The sequence below is a fragment of the Thermobia domestica genome, chromosome 17 (genome assembly GCF_964235325.1).
Source record: "Thermobia domestica chromosome 17, izTheDome1.hap1.1, whole genome shotgun sequence".
Taxonomy (NCBI): Eukaryota; Metazoa; Arthropoda; class Insecta; order Zygentoma; family Lepismatidae; genus Thermobia; species Thermobia domestica.
In genome coordinates this window covers 165,573,416-165,593,447 of record NC_137470.1, presented here as the reverse complement: position 1 = coordinate 165,593,447, position 20,032 = coordinate 165,573,416, and positions in this window count along the sequence as shown.

Below are 20,032 nucleotides of genomic sequence, written 5' to 3'. Positions count from 1 at the left end.
CTCTCTCTCTCTCTCTCTCTCTATCTATCTATCTATCTATCTATCTATCTATCTATCTATCTATCTATCTATCTATCTATCTAATCGGTTGTTAAAAGAATAGAACAACATCACTGCCCATATTGTATGCAATTTAGTATATCTTGCAGCCCTTGTACATCGTAAATAAACGCTCTGTATTCTTGGAACAAAAGTATATATTGGAAAATTTGTATTTCTAAATGGAACACTTTAAACTTTCGTGATGATAAATATTACGCAGTTAATAATATTGACCTATGAGCAAGAAGCTTCATATAGCCTATTTGATTTGTTAAGCATGAATTGATTAGGGCATATACTTCAACAGCTAGCTGAAATATCCGTTCGTCGACAAGGAGAATAACTTTATGGGAAATATTTGAATCCCCTTTTCCCTAGAATATTTATTTCAACAACACTATAATGATAAAAACACAGAAGATACTTTGCTTTTGTCATAAATATTGAAAGACCATTATTCTCACAGAATATACTTTTAATCAAATTTATATGATTTAAAAACCCAACTTGAAGTGGGTACTGACTATCTTCAAAAAGTAATTTATAACGGGCCAGACTTTTTCCCGACCTCGAAAACTATGAATTCGCCACAAATCTAACTCATTTTTGACATATTTTTCTCTTACTCTCACCCTCTGACGATGAGAATGAACTTGGACTTTAAAAATCATTGAGGTCGTCACTATTCATTTCAATAACCCTGAAAATTATGGATTGCAGACGTTCCACATTATTCTTACATATTAGTCCTTCGAAACCCCACTCCTTGGGGATATCTTACTCCCATAGGTTTTTTTTTTTTTTTTTTTTTTTTAGATTGAAAGTCATATGTCTGCCAAGTTCGATTAAAATTGCACGGACGTTCCGGAGTTACGCTGGAATATGCAATCGTACACATACATCTAAATATATGTAGATAAGCGAGCAATGCCTTTTATGTTGCCCTTGCAAATCCCCAACCAAGCTGACTTAATCGTTCATGCCTAAACTTGGGATTAAATGTCATCGTGATTGTAACCTAATAGCTTAACGAACCCAAACTATGGATTCCACATTATAGTAATCGCGAGGAGTCGTGAAGCTTGGCCTAATAAATTTACCAATTTCACCACCCAATAGAACGCGAAGTGTCCCGGTCGTCAATCCCCGACCATGAATTTTTGCCGTTGTCGTCTCTCGTGCCATACAAAGAACATCTCGTGAGGGTGCAATGTTGTCGAATTGCCGCTAAGTTTCGTTTTGTTGCTATTGTTTTTGTCGTTATTTTATATTTTTGCTATTATTTTTACCGCTTAATTAGGATAATTTTTCGTGTTCTGTGTTATTGTACTTTAAGTGTTGATTTTTTTTTTCGTTCACTTGTCATACCCTTTAGGTTTGGCAACGTTGTTCGTGCAGTTCTAGGGTTTCACGTTTTCTCAAGTGTGCGTTCCGAAGGCAGCTCCACGATTTTTAGCGAATTGTTCTGATCGATCAGACGTGAGGGAAAGCAGGTGTACGATTCGTGTGAAATCCAGGTTTCAAGAGTCGTCGCTGTCATTATATTCTCAGCCATTTGAGACTTTTCATTTTCACTCGTTCTCTCACTCTCCATATTTGTGGAGGTTGAACTGAGACTTTAACGCTATCGGGAATGTAATTATTATTCTCAACAACATCGAGAACTATAAACTCGACAATAATACCGGTCGTTCTCAACTATTTCTACATGTCAATCCTTTCCTACTACCTTAGGGGGTTTCCTACTTCCTACTACCTATGGGTTAAACCTAGACTTAAAGGTATAGAAAATGTCGCCAATCAACTTAGATACCATCGAAAACTATGGATGCCATATTAATAATGTCCGTTTCTGATGATTTTTTTCAATGTCTGGGTTAAATTGCTGGACCGGCCACATTGACTGGGGCTTTCTTCATTCCCGCCCGGTGAATGCTGGGATCTTACATATACTAAAATGGCCCTGGCAGCTATCTTTCCCCATCCTTTCCCAAGGCATACACCATAGATGCCAGTTTGCCATACATTCCATTCAGTTCAATGCAATTCAATATATATAGGTATTGAATTGCATATAACAATTTAACCTGGACCTCCCAAATGCAACCCAATCCTCTCGCAATACACCTACCGGAGCTTTGTATGTATACATCTACCTATGCTATATAACGCAACCTTGTGAACACGTTAACTTCCGTAACTGGAATTGGATTTCAATAAAAATTTGCTGATACATTAAGTGCTTTATACCGCGGTCCAGTTCGACGATGGGTGTCGTGGGTGGAAGGGAGAGCTAACCTCCTCTCCCATATAAACGTGGCAATGACCATGGAACTAGAAAGACGGAACAATCGCCACTCGCAAGCTTTTGCACAACTGAACACAAACGAAAGCGGGCCTAATTGCTGAACCATTCGTAGTTTCTGAGATCTAGCATAAAACAGGGGCGGATCAAGGGGGGCGATCGGGGCCATCGACCCCCCCGAAAAGGATTTTTTCTTATCTATATATATAAAAGAGAACGTACAAATCCTTTGTCCGCTCATCACGCTAATACGGCTGAACCAATTTCTTTTATTTTTGGGGGGTTATTAGGATTTGGACCCTAGATGGTTTTTATCATATCACTTTAATTTTCAATTACCAGTGTCTTGAGATAATTGACCATTCAGGTGTCCATTACGTACAAATCCTTTGTTAGTTCATCATAGGTATAAAAATAAACGTATTTATATGCAACCCGCATGACCGTGTCACTCGGCGGGTTAACATAAATGACAGGCGTTATAATGGTTTTTATCATATCACTTGAAAGCGAAAAAGTAAAAATTATCTAAGTAACAAAGTTTATTGCGTTCGGGGGTGACCGCAGCGAAGCGGGGCGGGTTAACATAAATGACAGGCGATATAATGTTAACATTTACTGCAATCTTCTATGGTTTTTATCATATCACTTGAAAGCGAAAAAGTAAAAATTATCTAAGTAACAAAGTTTATTGCGTTCCGGGGTGACCGCAGCGAAGCGGGGTGAACGCTGCTATCATATCACTTGAAAGCGAAAAAGTAAAAATTATCTAAGTAACAAAGTTTATTGCGTTCGGGGGTGACCGCAGCGAAGCGGGGCGGGTTAACATAAATGACAGGCGATATAATGTTAACATTTACTGCAATCTTCTATGGTTTTTATCATATCACTTGAAAGCGAAAAAGTAAAAATTATCTAAGTAACAAAGTTTATTGCGTTCCGGGGTGACCGCAGCGAAGCGGGGTGAACGCTGCTAGTTTTATATATAAATAAAATTCATCATAGAGTTTGGAGCTCTTAAAAGTAGCTCTAAGTATTAGTACTACAACCCACCGCCACCCCAGAAGTCCGTCCTGGATCCGCCCCTGGCATGAAATATATCAAAATATTTACATTTTTGCGGGCTATGACCATCATCACGCACGTTCTTTCTTCGCGTTTTTACCATGTCCTCAATTTTTTCTTCATGTAATATCAGTTATGATTTTTGTGCAATAGTTTATTCACATACAGAATTACTTTCTGGCCGAAGCAGCAATTTTCAGCATTTTGTCCTTCTGAGATATTAAGCCCCAAAAATTCCATTAAAATTACATACTCCAACTTTCGGACCCCCATAAATCTAGGGCACCAGTAGTGTCATAGCTGTGGATACTTCTGCAGACTCTTTACATGCAATTGTATTCAACGCAAAACATATGAACCCCCCACTTTATGCCCTTCCAACATATAGTCCCTTTAAAAGTGCAAGTTTCTATACTTTTTCAGGTGATTTCATGTTTTAGTTTGCAACTTTGCATATTTATTTAGAAGTATACAGGGTGTTTCAAAACAACACGGACAACGTTTGGGAAGCGCTTCCTGACACCAAGATAAGACAAAAAGTATAGACCAACCTGGGTGCACAAATGCTTTCCTTCGGAGTTACAGACTGCCGAAAACATGAAGAAATGAAGTTTAAAGGTCCATAGCTCCAAAAAGTATGGGACCTACCGTAGTCAGATCAAGACTTCACTTAGGGATTAATATAAGCGCTATCCAAAATCCATACTTCAGAATCCTAAGGTACTCACGCAACAACTTTTATAGAGAGAATTTGACTACAGGCATGTAATTTGAGGTACTAGCCAACTATCTCTATAAACAATGTTGCAGAAGTATCACAGGATTCTGAAACATGTATTTTTGGATAGGGCACATATTAGTTCCTAAGAGAAATCTTGACCCGACTACGGCAGATCCCATAGTTTTGAACTATGGACCTTTAAAGTTCATTTTTTCATGTTACGACAATCTATAACTCAGAAAGGAAGCATTTGTGCACCAAGGTTGGTCTATACGTTTTGTCTTATCTTGGTGTCAGGAATCATCTCCCAAACGTTGTCGGTGTTGTTTTAAAACACACTGCATATCCTCCGTGTACCTCAGTCTCTCCTGTAAACATTCGTTTTTGTGTAGTGTTCGTCTGATTCGTACGTCCTGAGCAAGTGTTTTTTTTTTTCGTACACGCTTGCAAATGCATAAAATGGCACTCCATCGACAACAAAGATGGCCGCCATTCAGGAACACTTTTACATACGACAACGTGAATGTTGCTATTGACCTCATACACAAGGTTCATCACACTAGAATTTCTATAATTTTCGGAAATGATTGAGCAACCACTTTTACAATCTTTGGACCACTTCAGATGGATTGACCCATAGATAAACAGAGAGAGAGAGAGAGAGAGAGAGATGTTGAAAAAGCTGTTTTTCGGTATACAGGGTGTAACATAAATGCATGGCCAGAAATGACGAGGTGATTGCGGACATCCAAATAAGTAAAAAATGTTCCTATAAACATGGGTCCGATGCCACTTTGTTTCCGACATACAGGGTGTTCAAATGTCGAGTCTCCCCAATGGCTCACTATAGGAAAGTGAATAGAAATGCTCAATATTAGAGGAATAATACAACCAAATGGAATTGTGCCTGTGCGAATACATTTACACTAACATAGAGTCCTGACTTCAAAAAGTTCCTAAACATGGGGCACATTCCGCTTCATTTTTGAAAGTCAAGGCGTTCAAGTGTGAAGTCAATTAACGGCTCTTACGGTTCATAGATCACAACTATTGCATGTTTCTAAAGATAAGTAATTGAGAAAGGTATTCGATGGAGGCCACAGAGTTCATTTATACCACACATAAACTTTGGAAGACAGTGTCCCATATTTAGGAACGTTTTGATATCAGTAATCATATGCTAACGTGTGGACATCTAGTGGTATTTGAAAACATAATACCCAGGTCGCTTCCTTACCCCTTTCTCGCATAATGTGCTCGCCGAGGATGTCATTGCTCATACAAGACGGACTTAAAGCCATAGATGTCAATAATGACCAGAAATATGTGTAAAAAAAATAAATAAATGTAATATTCCTTTTTGCTTTAGTATTATTGAAACATCTTGGGAGAGAATCCTATATTAACGGGTGATGCAGCAAAATCTGGACTGTCCGCAACTAAACATGTCAGTAGCACGTTGTTAACATAAAACAAAAAGGAAAGGGGCAATAGAAAGAGTACCGCAAGTTCTATGAAACACACATTTATTCACCTCTCAACTACACCATTGTGCCTAATCTTATCGATCCTCTTATTAGGACTCTCCACTAGGCGCTGTACACGTCCGACGTCTATTTGTCGCAGGCATAACTTGATGCAATTCATGAGCTGGCAAGTGTTTTCGGCTCTTCAGGCATTGGTATAGACTCGGGTTTTCAACAGAGCCCAAAAGTTCTCAAAACATCTGCCCTCCGGGAGGTTGGTAGAGTTGTCTTCCTTAGCGACGAAATGGTTGCCTTCTTGCTCCAAGTGCTCCACCACCACTTTGGCGTAACGCGCAATGGCTTTTTCAGGCCAGAACACGTAGTTGTCGTCGTAGACGTAAACCCTGCCATTTGTAACGGGATCGTTACACGCTACCTGGATTAGGAAAAAGGAAAAAGAAAATATGAATAGGAAATAAAATTGGATTTAATTATGTATCTAATTATATATTCAGAAAAGGAGACAAAATTTGAAGTTTATAGCTTGCCTTTGTTTTAAAAGATTTTGTTATATATATAAAAAAGTTGCTTGAGCAGGATGACGAAATTGGACTCCTTGATCAGCAGTTCTTACCATCCGTTTGGTCCGATGGCAAACCAGGCCAGAACCTTCTCAAACTTAATTTTGGCATAGAATTTCACCCTAGCTGGCGTATCGTCTCTGTTCGAGGTGTAGAAGGTATTGTTGGCGTTAATGGTGGAGTAGGATAGCGTGAAATAGGATTCGTTATCGAGGATCTAGGAGGCCTTTCGATACAGCCAACCACAACCTCTTCGCCTCGGATTGCTGTCTGTCAGCATGTTCTGAGATACGTTTCTTCTTATATGCCTTCACATTCACCTTCTGTAGCTTCCAACAAATCGTGCTTTGATGACATTGGAGCCACTGAGCTGCTTGTCGCTGCGAAATTCCGTCCTTCTGATCGAACAAACGCTTGAGAGTGATCCGAATTCGCTTGAGAGTGAGCGAATTTTCTTCCAGTGATTTTGGCGTTGGATCCACCTGAGGCAGGTCGACGAGACGCTGGTGTGTTGTCATGAAAACGTTTCAAAATACCCTAGATAGTACTTCTGGGTACTCCTTCAGCCATAAAGTGTCGTACAGTGGACCATTTTCCGGACTGGATGTTGGCGGAGTAGAACCTGTACAATCCAGAATTGAGGCCATTGTTTCCAGTTGAAGACACAAACAAAAACATATCAATACTAGTTGAAACGCTCTCCATATTACATATACTAATTTTGTCCCTAATACTTAGCATTTAATTTCACTGAGCGCAACACATAGTCCAGATTTTGCTGCACCACCTGTTACTTCAACCGCGTTGCTTCTCTATGTTTCACGGAAATATAATAAACTGGCAGAATAACCGTTCTTCGCACGGGGAAAGTAACGTTTCATTTTGGACATAAAGAACTGAATTTTGATTTGAACGGCATCGAAAGTGTCACTGTTAACCTCAGCGATCCCGAAAACTATGATAGATTCGACAATACTATCGGTCATTTTCGATCATTTTTAAATATATTCTCCCCTCCCCACCTAGTACCTTCAAGCTGGAATGATAAAAACCATCCCTAGTCCGAATCTCATCTATGTTGAAAATTTGATCGAGATCGGTCGGGTGGTTCAATAGTTATTGAGTCACAAAGACAGTCACTTTCATTTTTATAATATAGGTATATATATACTTCTTTGGGGAAGCCCACTCTGTATACATATATAAATGGATGGATGGATGTTTGTATGTTCCACTATAACTCTAGAATTCCTGAAGGAATTTCAACCAAACTTGATACACATATAACTTAAAATCTGAAAAAAAAATCTGTGGGGAATAAGACACCCCAATCACTCCTACGGGTGAAACGGGATCCACATAAAAATAATCGGAAACGACTGACACTAGTATCGAATTGATACTTTCAAGGTCGCTGAGATGAATAGTGACACCCCAAATGCAATTTAAGTCCAGCTTTAGGGCCATCGGCCCTAGGGGTGAGAAGGGATGAAAAGTAAAATGTTCAAAATGACCGAGATTATTGCCGAATCTGTTGTTCTCGAAGTCGGCAAAACGGCTGATTCAGTTTAAATTATCAGTGGCTCAGTGGTAGAGCGTTCACCTCTGGTGCTTGGGGTCCCGGGTTCGATCCCAGCCCTCGCCAAGTGAACTTTGTGGTGGACAAACACCGTGTGCGTGGGTTTTCTCGGGGTTCTCCCGTTTCCTCCCACTTTCTTCATTTCATTCATCACTCATCTTCACCCAAATAGAATATGGTATAGGTTTTTTATCATTATACACATGTACTTTCATTGAAAAGTGGGAGAAACCTTTCCACAAACCTATTCTCCCGGTGCGACGAACAGGCTTTCAGCTAGTGTTTTTATAACAAAAATTTGTTAAAATCAATGAAGGCCAACTTTTGTCAGCAATGAGCTAACTACTAATTTGCATAAAACATCTTAACATTATTGTATTTTTAAATCCCACTATTATGCTCCGAGATTGTGATGATGATAATGAAGGAACTGGTAGAACGAAGAAACAAAGAAAAAACGTAAGAACCAGAAGGAAATCCATGAGCACAGTTTTTGCTCCTTACAAAACCCAGTTGGCATGAGCTGGAGACCCCACACATAGTGACTATTATCTAATATAAATAAAATAAAGAGTTTGTTTGCGTTTGTCTGTCTGTGTGCGGCCTGGGGAACAGACGAGTGGACCGAGAGTTACCAAATTTTGGTCAGGGGTACCTTGGCCCAGGCCCCAGATCAGGACGAAGTACTTTTTTCAAATTTCGAGCCAGGGGGTCTCAGGGGAAACGTTTACGGAACCGGCTTGGGAACCAGACAAATTGACCAAGAGTTACCAAATTTTAGTCACGAATACCTTGCTCCACTCTCCAGATAAGAGTTAAACGTTTTTGTCAAAATTCGAATTAGGGGTCTTAGGGGGTGTTTACCGGGACATGTAAAAGTAGTAAAAAATTACCGATATTAGTGTCGAATTCATAGTTTTCACGGTCGCTGAAATCAATGGTGAAACTCCGATCGCATTAACTTCCAAATTCACGCTATTCGGCTGCGGACCGGGAGTCACCGGAGTGGTTGAGATACCGAGACATGTAAAAGTAATCCAAAATGATCTATATTAGTGTCAAATCCATAGTTTTCGCGGTCGCTGAGATCAATGGTGACACTTACATTAGCGATGATTAGCAAATTCAGCTACAATTGTATGCGGACCGGGAGTGAGCGGGGGGGGGGGGAATACCGAGACATGTAAAAGTAATCCAAAATGACCGATATTAGTGTCAAATCCATAGTTTTCGCGGTCCCTGAGAGCAATGGTGACACTTTTATTAGCGATGATTAGCAAATTCAGCTACAATTGCATGCGGGCCGGTAGTCAGCGGGTGGGGGGGAGGAATACCGAGACATGTAAAAATAATGCAAAATGATCGATATTAGTATCAAATCCATAGTTTTCGCGGTCGCTGAGGTCAATAGTGACACTTTCATTAGCACCAATGACATGCAAATTCAGCCACAATTATATGCTGGCCGGGAGTCAGCGGGGGGGGGGGGGGGAGAATACCGAGACATGTAAAAGTAATCCAAGATGCCCGATATTAGTGTCAAATTCATAGTTTTCGCGTCACCGGAATGAATATTAATACTTCCACAGGCGTTGACTTTCAAAAACTGCCCCTATGCGAAGAATGGGTATATTCAGCTAGTATATGTAATCTAAGGTACTCACTTAACAAGTTTTATAGAGACAGTTTAGGTACGGGCTTTTAATTTTAAGTACTTACCAACTGCCTCTACAAAAATTGTTGCGGAAGTATCGCAGGTTTCTGAAATTTGGATATTTGCATAGGGCACATACTAGTTCCTAAATGAAGTCTTGACCCGACTGTGGTATATTCCATAGTTTTGGAGCAATGGACCTTTAAAGTTCATTTTTTCATGTTTTCCGTTGCCTATAACTCCTAAAGGAAGCATTTGTGCTCCCAGGTTGGTCTATACTTTTTGTCTTATCTTGGTGTCAGGAATCACCTCTCAAACGTTGTCGGCGTTGTTTTGAAACACCATATATATAGATATAGATATAGATATAGATATAGATATAGATATAGATATAGATATAGATATAGATGTATAGATAGATAGGTAAATTAATAACACAAAACTGACCAACGCAACAAATATATTAATAACACTTATATAACGATTTCGGTAGGTAATATCGTCTTCATCAGACACGTCATGGGTCCACGGTGGCTCAGTTGTAGAGCGTCCATCTCTGGTGTATGGGGTCCTTGGTTCGATCCCAGCTCGCGCCAAGTGAACTTTGTGGTGGACAAACGCTGTGTGCGTGGGTTTTCTCGGTTTCCTCGCGTTTCCTCCCACGTTTTCCGTTCCACCATTTCATTTATTTCTCATTATTACCGTCTCCTTTAACCTAGCCGGCATAACCATGGGACGTAAAACTTGAAGATTTCATTTTTTTTTTTCAGATACGTTATGATTCTGTCTGATGGAAACGATGTAACATTGCTGAAACCATTACACAATATTTATTAATATATTTGTTCCTCAGGTCATTTTTTTATACATATACACTTAAGTCACAGATTGTATATATAATGTTGTTTCATTTCCCCTAACGTTGTCACAGATGCTTCTAGCAGTGATATACAGAATGCGAACACTGATCTACATACTGGTTGTAAAGCATAAATTGACCACGTCTCAGAAAAAGGAATAACAAGTCGATGATTATCTAATGTTCGAATATTTCAAACATAGAAGATCACATAAGAAAACCGAAACGATTTCAGAAATACAGGGTTTGTCCGGGAAGTAGTAGGACTGATTTTTTCCCGCCAAAACGTGGTAAAGGACGGAAAATTACTGCGCTGGTTGGGTATTGGGGTTATTAGCTAACAGCGCACCAGTCGCCAGTTGTCCCCAAGCTTCACGAAGTGTAGATTGAGTTTAAGGTGAACCCCTTTCAAGGTGCCTTGTTATCTTCACAATGAATCGTTTGTTAGAGCAGCGTTACGCGGTGAAATTTTGAGTCAAACTGGGTTACGACCCCACGACAAAGCGCCAAAGCTCTGAGTGGCCCACCCCCACTTCACCTTGCCCGAAAAAAGCACGCATGAGCAAGTCGAAAACGAAATTGATGTTGATCAACTTTTTTGACTGCAAAAGAGTGGTTCACATAGTTTGTACGGCCTGGTCACACTATGAATGCTGCATTCTACGTGGAAGTATTTGAAAGACTCACAAATCGAGTCGCCCGCGTCCGTTTACCAATCGCTGAATCATGGAAGCTTCATCACGACAGTGCACCCAGCCACACCGCCTTTGTTGTCATTGACTTCCTGACCAAACATGGCCTCACACAGCTTCCCCAGCCACCCTACATCCCAGATGCCGCTCCTGCAGGCTTCTTCCTCTTCCCCGGACTGAAAATGATTAGGAAAGGACGGCACCACGGCTCGGTCCAGCGCATTCAAGAGGCCGTAACGAGGGAGCTGAAAAGCATTTCAGTTTATGCGTTGCAGGGAGCCTTCAGTGATTGGCAGAGTCGCTGGAAACTATTAAGAATATGCAGAAGGGGCATATTTTGAAAACTATTAAGTCGATGTGTCAAAGGTGTGAATAATTAAAAAAAAGAAAAAAAAAAGGTTCAGTCCTACTACTTTCCAAACAAACCCTGTGTCTCCAGTTCCTGAAGAATAGGACAAAACTGTTTGCCTCTGTAGGTTGCAACAGTGGAAGTCACTTGCACAGGAAAACGTGACAATATTTTGTTTACGCAACCAACTAGATCTCCAGTTTCCTTCATAGATGACAGATGACGTCATTTACTGTACGTGTCCGGATGATGTTATGGTGGTTTCGGATATCAGACACATTCTTAATGAATGATGTTTGACCATGTACTACTTTTCAAGGACCGTTAGAAGGAAGTCCTTTTACGTAATGGGACCGTGTACCTTTAATTCCCGTTTGATAAAAAAAAAAAAAAAAAAATCTTAGAAAGGAAGAGCGGAATGGTAGATACATAATAGAACAAATATTCTTCGACAATATTAAGTAAAAGAAAATCATAACTAATGACGCTGTGTATTGAAGAAGTTTTTAATTGCAGATTTTTATCATGTTATCCAGTGGCGTATACAGAATTTCGTCAAATGAGGTTCAAGCACCCAAGCTCATATCATTTTAGTACATGCATGATTTTGTATACATATCTTTCCATGGAAAATATTTACTTTTCCAAAATATTTTGTTCAAAAACGGGAGGGGTTAAAATCCGGAAACTCCTCCCTTTCGTACGCCACTGGCCTTATTTTTCACTAATGAAAACCCAATAAATATAATAAGTTTCTGAACTTCAAGTAAACATGTGCCTTGTTTCGTGAAAAACATTTTGCTATTTATTTATTTATTTATTTATTTATTTATTTATATTTTAAAAAAAAACTTGTCCTGCAATATGATTTTAAAAGTTGGAGTAAAGGAAATAGGTAAAGTCAGCCTTTTTTCGCCTATGATAGTCAGAAGAAATAAAAGCGTTTATAAAAGCCAGTATACCTCATGAAGTTCAAGGATTAAACGTTACATCTCTGTTAAATCCATATGAAAAATATTGTAGCCAAAGAACCTCGCAATCAAAGCATTGTTTTTGGTATTCTGCCAATTTGGCCGGTTTTTCGATTGCAACAATAATTTTAGCATTAGGTGCTTCATGAACCACGCTACACGAATACTTGTGATAAAGTTATTGGTACCAAAATGCTTACCATCCTCTTAGGTATTGATCAACACCAATATCATCTCTCTATGACTTACCGTTCCCCAGATATTGACCAAAATGTTCCGATTTCGGGAGATTAAAAAAGCCATATCTCGGGATCCGTAAGCCATAGAGAGATCATATTGGTGTTGATCAATACCTAAGAGGATGGTGAATATTTTGGCACCAAATAGTAACTGGTGGCCATTGGCCAACTGGCCACTTTTCCCAAATAATGGCCAAAAAGTTCGGATCTCGGGAGATTTAAGAAGCTATATCTCGGGAACCGTAAGTCATAGAGTATTTTGCGAATTTTTCAATTTTGAGCACTATAATGATTAATTGTATATTCTTTACACAGCCGTGTTACATGTTGATTATGAAACTAAGCACCTGAATCTGTTTGTATGTTAAACACGGGCAACTTATTAAAAAAAAGTGATCGTTTTTACAATTTTAGGACATTTCTTTGTTTCTAACGGAACACAATATGCATATCATGAAAAAGTATCAATACAACATAATAAATATTTGTAATTACTATTATACTTTGCAATATTTTGTATATTTGCTAAATCCGTTTGTAATGTTTGCTGTCTTCCTTAAACAATATATCGTAGAACGTTTTAACAGGATTATTAAAAAGCAATTGGAAAAAATTTAGTATTAGTACATTATAAATGGACAGCTATATTACAAGAATTGTTTAATGAGTATAATAATAAAGTACAAAGAACAATTTGTATAAAGACTATAGAAGTTATAGAAGAAAAGTTAATTCTTTTAAATTCGTTTTGGCAATGCTCTTGGAGAATTCTCAATTGGTTATTAATATGATTATCATAGAAAAAATGGCAGATTTTTACCCATCTCCTTTGCCTATTGTCTTCTTTTGATATTAATCAAAGGTAATATACCATTGGGGTAGTATGGAAGAAAGTATATACAATGTTTCATAACAATCAATTTTTAAAATTTTTTAATAAAGAAAGTTAAAGTAAATATTCATTTGTAAGATGGAAATGAATTCAATCTCTTTCCTCTGATTAACTTCAACCCCCAAACAATCGGAGCAGATTTAAATATTAGTAGATCTATTTCGTTACATAGATACTTTTCCTACTATATACAGGGTGTTTCAAAACAAAACCGACAACGTTTGGGAGGCGATTCCTGACACCAAGACACAAAGTACAGACCAACCTGCGAGCACAAATGCTTTCTTTCGGAGTCATAGGCTGCCGAAAACAAGAAGATAAAAACTTCAAAGGTCCATAGCTCCAAAACTATGGAACCTACCGTAGTCGGATCAAAATTTCACTTAGGAACTAATATGTGCGCTATCCAAAAATATATGTTTAGAATTCTAAAGTACTCACGCAATAATTTTTATTGAGGTAGTTGGTGAATACTTCAAATTATATGTCCATAACCCAACTCCCTCTATAAAAAATGTTGCGTGAGTACCTTAGAATTCTAAACATATATTTTTGGATAGCGCATATTAGTTCCTAAGTGAAGTCTTGATCCGACTACGGTAGGTTCCATAGTTTTGGAGCTATGGACCTTTTAAAGTTCAGTTTTTCATGTTTTTGGCAGCCTATAACTTCGAAAGGAAGCATGTGTTCCCCCAGGTTGGTCTATGCTTTTTGTCTTTATATTTTTTATGTATATATATGAAACTTAGTACGAAACACTCTGTATATGTATATATATGAAATTCAGAATATTTTCTGAAAAATGGTTTTAAGACGACATTAAAATCTGACAGAGAACTGATCGTCCACATACCGAAAACAACTGACTTATTACACAGTAATTAACCGGAATAGGAAGGTTTTTTTTTTTTTTTTTTTTTTTTTTTTTTTTTTTTTTTTTTTTTTTTTTACAGTCCTTAAACAAGTTTAAACATTATTTTGAATTAGTACATTATAACGATACAGGGAAAGTATATCATTCACCCACATTTTCATTGTTTTTACTTTAAAAAAATACTAAAATAAGTAACTATCAAAATTTCAGTTTATGTATATAAGTTCCAATTCTTTGGTAATAAACTCTTTTAATTTATTAATAATTTTCTGGCCTATTTATACTATAATGTTTCGTTTAGACGTTTTCATAATGTAGGTTGTTTGTTCTTCTTTCATAATCATGCCTCTTCATATATATATATATATATATATATACTTACACCTGAATATGCAGATGTAGTATATGCTGTTTTAAACACATATAAACCTTAAAACTTTGTACTTTCGTCCCTACATGGAATCACTTCCTGAAATTCTATTCACTTATCGACATATATAATATAAATCTATATTACAGAGAAAAAGAAACATTTTAGGAAAATTAAAAATGGATCAAAAGATTGTGATCTTGGCGAATAATTAGCTTTTGGATCAAGGGCTACAAAGTTTTTGAACGGCCCCTAAAGCGAGTTTTCTATTTCTTGTGGAATAAGCACATCATACTGAGTTAAGTGATAGTTTGGGTTTGGCTACACTATATGTAGTTCTCCAGATATAAAGCGTACAAGAAAAGTTTTAATTGAAATATATTAGATCTTTTGATCCAGAAAGAGATCACAATTTCGGCTCTGTGTAGTAACAGGGTTTGGTATAATAACAGGAAATATATCAATTATATTATTAGTCGATTATCTCCCTTATGATTAAAAAGAAACAGAAAGAAAGAAAAATTTTCGTGTTCTCTAGAACAAAATTAAGAAGGTGGCAACCTTGTATACAGCCAGGCACAATATATTAGAAGAATTTACCCATAGTTTCACGTTAACGCATGCGCAGACGAAGGAATTTTGTATCATTAGAATGTAAAGATAAAATATATATACGCACATATATATAAAGTTGCAAAAGTCTAGTCGTGAAAATATATTTCATCGTTAGACATACTTTGTCTGTAGACTGAAATTTGTGTATTGATGTGTTTTCTACCAAGCATTTTTGCATAAAAGGGAGAGGGAAGAAACACACACATATGCACTTGCAAATATTTCTTGGTCGACGTGCAACGTGACGACGTGAAATGTGACAGCGACGGAAAATTACGAAGATTACAGTTTTTTTTTCTTGTGTTGAAAGAAGTTATTTTGCGAAGAATGTGAATTGTGTGGAGAAGTGTGATTTCTAATATTAATCCCATTCCTCACTGATAAACTCCCAAACCCGACAGTGTGACTGTTAAAGACAGTAAGAAAGATGATGTGAAAAGAAATAGACTTGGATCTCTCTTCAAGATATCTTCCAGATGTGAGTTACAACCTGACAGAACTCTTTTTTTTTTTCTGCGTTCATTGCAAGCAAACTAGATGAACGAAAGTTTAATTTAAGATACGAACAGACGACATTGTTTTAAGGAAAAATTCACCGAAGTTGAAATGCACTGCTATTTACGTGTTAAGACATAAGTGTTACCGATAAGGTGATAAATATATATTTGTCGTTCTTACGATAGAAAATAATTAACAAATAAACAATTACGCATATTTAATAACAATTAAAGAAGCGTCTTTGTGCAGGAAGTGTTACAAGTTACATTTTTCTAGTGAAAACGTTGTTAGATTTTCCGTTAAATAGAAATGGCAACCGCGGTAGCAAGTGCTTCATCTGTGTCATATTTGACGAATCTTCCAACCGAATTAGTTCAGAAAATTCTGGAAAACCTACCAACTACGGATGTGTCAAACGTAGGAAAAACTTGTAAGAGATTTCGAGCACTTACAGGTGTAATTCTGTGTAATCGGTTTGGAAAGATTAGAAACATAATCAAGCGACTTCAGCGTGACTTAGACGGTGTTGATTCGGAGAATGACGATTTTAAATTGTTTTTGAAACATCTAGAGAATGAACACAATATAGCTCAAGCTGTCATTTCGAAGTACGTCAAAAATGGTTATTGTGGATTTTTTCCTGTGGAGTTATTTCATAAATTTAGTAATCTTATTACGTATTATAGACATGCAAAACGAGGATTGGTGACTCTAAACACTGATTGCCTGTCACCTTTAATGTCCTTAATGGAGAAACTAGTTAGGAGAATGGATTTTGTGCTTAGTGACATAGAAGATATCAGGAACTTTCCGATGGACATAGTTGATGCGTTGAACTGCTCTTTGAACACTGACAAGGTGCATAAAATATACTGGCGAAAGAAATATTGTGAACTAGTTTGGGTGTATAAAATTAAGGAGATCATGTTTTTCTTCAATGGTATTAATTTTATAAGGACTGAAAAACATATAGGAAAATTCAAAGAAGTGGCTTCAGCTTTGCCATATTTGATGCACAGTTATAACAAAATACATATTTTCCTTAAGTGTCCTGGAGGCTCGTCCCCACATCTGACTGAGATCCGGTCCTTAAGGACCTTCTCACCTAATCGAATGTTCATATGTTCACACGTGCTCCAACCCAGTCAAGATCCATGTATGAACGTCGAAGTGACTATTCGCGTACCGTACGTTTCACACAGTTCCACTACAAAGCAATCGGATAGTGAGAGGATTTACGAAAAGATTAATTCTCCGATCTTCCCAAACGATGCCGAGGCTTTTGTTCGAATATCATGTCAACCATTTTTCATACCTAAAGATTTCCTAAATTTCAATTCATCCCTCTTGATGCACAAACTTCCATCGGTGGACAGCGCTCAGAGGAAACGAAAAAGTGATGATAAAGACAAGCGGAGTGATGGTTGAAAACATGGTGGAAAAATGTACAAAGGATAAAATATGCAAAAGAAAAACCTTAAGCGTGTAATTAAATGTCAAAGTGTCGATTATTCAACTAGTCTAAGAAATTACTGTCATTTGTTTTAAATAATTTACACATTCAAATCTTTTTTGTGGACGAAGTATCAAGAAAGACTTTCGCAATGTAAATAGACAATGACCACCCCTTGAACTTAAAAAAAAAAAAATGAATTAAGAAATATTATAACCATTACAGAACAAAAAAAAAAAATCTAGGAACAAACTTCACAGTAACTCTCTATGAGCTAATTTTTTGAAGTTCAATTGTAGAATCATATCTCAAATGTTGTATCCTTATTTTTAAAGTATTTATTTCGAGATTTTTGTTTTTATAATCTTACAAGGTGCTAAGGTAAGACACTTTTACGCTATGGTAACAAATTTCTAGTCTCAAAGCTTTGTACCTGATTCTTTATTTATTTTTTTTTTTTAAATACAATGTGACGTTTCCAAATTGGCATTTTATTATGGCTAATAACTAATCTCAGTTTCGCTTCGATTGTTGTTGATCATGACGTTTTTCTCAGTTGAGCTGCGAACTACCAATTCAAAAAGTTTATCAATTTAATTTATAATACTTCGTAAATACTAGGATGTTTTTTGTCTTATAGTGTTTTGAGGAATGCAAAGTGGCACGAATTTGACCTAGAAAATCATAACAGCGATTTGCAGTTCATTTCACAAACAGATTTTAATTTCTAAATGATCAAATCCTAGTTGGTTTCAAATGAAATGAAATCTTTAAGTTTTACGTCCCACGATAATGCCTTCTAGGGTAAAGGAGACGGTGATGATGAGGAAAATGAATGCAATGGTACAATGAATATTAAGGGGAAGGAAACGGGAGAACCCTGAGGAAATCCACGAACATGGTGTTTGTCTACCACAAAACCCACTTGGCACGAGCTGAGATCGAACTAGGGACCCCACGCACCAGAGGTGAATGCTCTACCCTTGAGCCACCATGTCTTCTAGTTGGTTTCAAGTATTGATTTTTGAAAAAGGTACATATATTTATTTCTTACTAGCAGCGTTCACCCCGCTTCGCTGCGGTCACCCCGGAACGCAATAAACTTTGTTACTTAGATAATTTTTACTTTTTCGCTTTCAAGTGATATGATAAAAACCATAGAAGATTGCATTAAATGTTAACATTATATCGCCTGTCATTTATGTTAACCCGCCCCGCTTCGCTGCGGTCACCCCGGAACGCAATAAACTTTGTTACTTAGATAATTTTTACTTTTTCGCTTTCAAGTGATTGCAGTAAATGTTAACATTATAGCGCCTGTCATTTATGTTAACCCGCCGAGTGACACGGTCATGCGGGTTGCATATAAATACGTTTATTTTTACCTATGATGATCTAACAAAGGATTTGTACGTTATGGACACTTGAATGGTCAATTATCTCAAGACACTGGTAATTAAAAATTAAAGTGATATGATAAAAACCATCTAGGGTCCAAATCCTAATAACCCCCCAAAAATAAAAGAAATTGGTTCAGCCGTATTAGCGTGATGAGGGAACAAAGGATTTGTACGTTCTCTTTTATATATATAGATAGTTGAGGCCCAGTAGAGTAAGAATAGTCATGTTAATTACTCCGTTCTTTATTATTAGAAATGTTTACAAAAAAGTCTTTTATCGTAAGACAAAAATAAGAAACATTGAACCATCAAATCATAAAATGTTCCTTTTATTCATATAGTGATTAATTTCTGAGTAGAGAGAGTAGCAACTGGATAAAGAGGAGGAACCATTAGAGTAATATTTTATTTTTTAAGTTTTCTCTCTCTCTCTTTTCAATTTACCTTATGTTTCCGAAGTATAAAAATTCAAAATTGAATCCAACCGAATCAGCAAAGTACGTGCGTGTGAATCCACAAAATCACTGATATTACTTTTGGCTTTGTATACTATTACATACGATAAATATACACATATATAATGAATTACCACAAAAAGGTGAAAAAGAAATCTTCCATTCTCGTTTCTGGGTTCTTTTGTTCTATATATATACACGTATGTAAATAGATAGATATATATATAGATCGGTATAGTTATTACCAGAAAATAGAAAAAGTATTGCCACAGATTCTAAAACAATCCAAATAAGCACTCTCGCTGAAGACTTCATCAAAAGGAGTGGAACTAGAACTTTAGGAAAACCAAAAATCCATCAAAAGATTGCGATTTTGGCCAATAATTAGTTTTTGGATCAAGGGCAACAAAATTTTTGAACGGTCCCTAAATCGTGTTTTTCGGGGTTTTTTTTTACGGAATAAGCACATCATACTGAGTTAAATGATAGTTTGCTTTTGGCTACAATATAAATAATTCTCCAGATATAAGGCCTACAAGAAAATGTTTGATGAAATATATTGGATCTTTTGATCCAATTGGATTAGGGGCCACAATTCATCTTCTTCTTAACTGCCTGTTAGCACCTTTTTCATCTTACTCAACAATGCGCGCTAATGCTAGAAATGCTGTCCGTTATTGTTTGAAATTCCAGGAAATAGAACAGTTTTATTCTTGGCTGTTCGTTATTTAGAGTTCTTCATAGGCGCTGGGGATAGTTTTCAGTGTTCGCGTCTGTCATTGAGAATGTCCGCTATTCAGAAGTAACTTTCCCATCGTACCGAATAATATTCTGTCGGGAAATTGAAAAATGGCCGTTATTTAGAATTTTCCGCTTTTTAGAGGTGTCCGTTAGGAGGTTTCACTGTATATTAATGCAACTGTTTTCCCGTCTTTTTCTGAAGGACACAGGA